The following is a 1,713-nucleotide window of genomic DNA, read 5'->3' as shown; positions in this document are numbered from 1 at the left end:
CACTCTCCGATCCCTCGTTCTTTTCCCCACTCTCACTATTCTGGTAATTTTGCTGGTAATTGCGTGGAGGGACCCCTAGGACGTGGATAGCGTCTATAATGGTTAAGTCTGCTGCATATTTACTGCCTTGAACTGGAACACCACCAGGACCTGTAACATTTGCTGCTTCTGCACCCTTTTCTCCTTCAACAACATCAAACTCCACAGTCTCCATCTACACTGCGAAGGTACTTCCTGGGGTTATTCTTCTTTATGGCAGTCTGGTGTACAAATACATCTTCCTTGGTGTCATTCCTGTTGATGAAACCATATCCGTTCCTTACATTGAACCATTTTACTGTTCCCAAAACCTTCCTTGCCATGACCTTCTTGTCCCCGCCGGCAGGCCCCGCCGATGTGAGGCCTCCTGGGCCACCGCTCCCTGCGCCGCTGCCCCTAGTGCCAGGCTTGGTGTAGGCGGCGCTGAGGGCGGGGGCGGCGGGCAGCTGCTGGGTCTGGGCCTTGCTGCTCATGGTTGCGGTGATGGTGACTGGGGCCGGCTGCGGCTCCTCCCGGGGTGTGATGGTAACTAGGCCGGCGGCGGCGGTGGGGCTGCTCAGGGCTCTCTGGGGTCCGCTCCCGCTACCGATCGAACTCTCAATTTTATCTTATAATTAAATAATATGAACTCTACTGGGGGAAGAAAAGCAGCCCATCACACTGGTATTAAGCTTTAATATCATTTTTGCCATCTTGACTCCTATCGCTATAAAAAGTCATTTTCTGTTCCCCTCACAAAACCACCCAAGGAATATTGCTTCAGACACCAAAGGTGCCCATGTGGGGCTCAAGCCTGGTGTCCAATAAATATGTGTGTCATTGACCTAATGCATGTCCAGTCAATTGAAACCTCACACTTCTGACTTCGGTTTGAAGGTACTAATCTTGAAGTCTTAACAGTTTATACGCATTGACCTGAGGATATTGGAAACTTTTGATTAGAGAGGGTTGAATTCCTCTAAAGGACTTCATGAATGAAGAAGACAGCTAGAACCCCTGGTTTCCTGCTCCTCAGTGGAGAGTCCAGGCGGGAGGCAGGCAGCAAACGCTTGCGTTCCTGTCAAGCGCCAGGCGTGGTGCTGGGCACGAGAAGGACACCAGTGAAGGGAGCTCTGTGAACTCAGGGAAGCCGGTACACCTCGGGCATCCCTTGCTCATGTGTAAAGTGGGGATAAGTCAGTGCCCAGGATCACTGAGGGCCTGCCACATAACAGAGTCACTAAACACTAGCTTTTCTCACTAGGATTGGAAAGGTTGAAACTTACTAAATTTCTGTGAACTTTCTATAAATACTGTATTGATGTTCACGTCACCACAGGCAAAAAGGACGCCGCTTTCGCATCCAGCCCACCCTCAGGATGCACCTGGACTTCCCAGTACACTCAGCTCCACCAGGCACCAGGCCCTGCAGAAGCCACAACCTGTGACGAAGACAATGAGTCACTCTTGGTGTGTGGCAGAGCGTGATGTGGCGGTGGGCGCTTAGTCATGGTCAGTCCGCGATCCAGAGCTGCGGAGCTTATTTTAGGTTGGGTGAAAATCAATTTAAGTTTCCAGACATGTCTTGGGACAACAGAAGATACCCAAAGAAGCAGAGAAAAATAAAAATAAAAAACAAAAACCCACAGCCTGAGACAGAAGATACCCAAAGTAGTAGAAAAAACAAACAAAAAA

The 1,713-nt window shown here is 49.9% G+C and overlaps 1 pseudogene across 1 annotated transcript; it reads right to left on the bottom strand.

Annotated features, from left to right (window-relative positions):
- Window positions 1-6: 6 nt before the first annotated feature.
- On the bottom strand, window positions 7-622 carry LOC116273167 (annotated as a pseudogene). The gene has a single exon (XR_004181630.1). The product of XR_004181630.1 is annotated as a nuclease-sensitive element-binding protein 1 pseudogene (transcript).
- Window positions 623-1,713: the final 1,091 nt, after the last annotated feature.

The sequence above is a fragment of the Papio anubis genome, unplaced genomic scaffold, assembly GCF_008728515.1.
Source record: "Papio anubis isolate 15944 unplaced genomic scaffold, Panubis1.0 scaffold4215, whole genome shotgun sequence".
NCBI classification, from domain to species: Eukaryota; Metazoa; Chordata; class Mammalia; order Primates; family Cercopithecidae; genus Papio; species Papio anubis.
The sequence above is the reverse complement of the archived record's forward strand: the minus strand, read 5'-3'. Positions and strand labels throughout refer to the sequence as shown.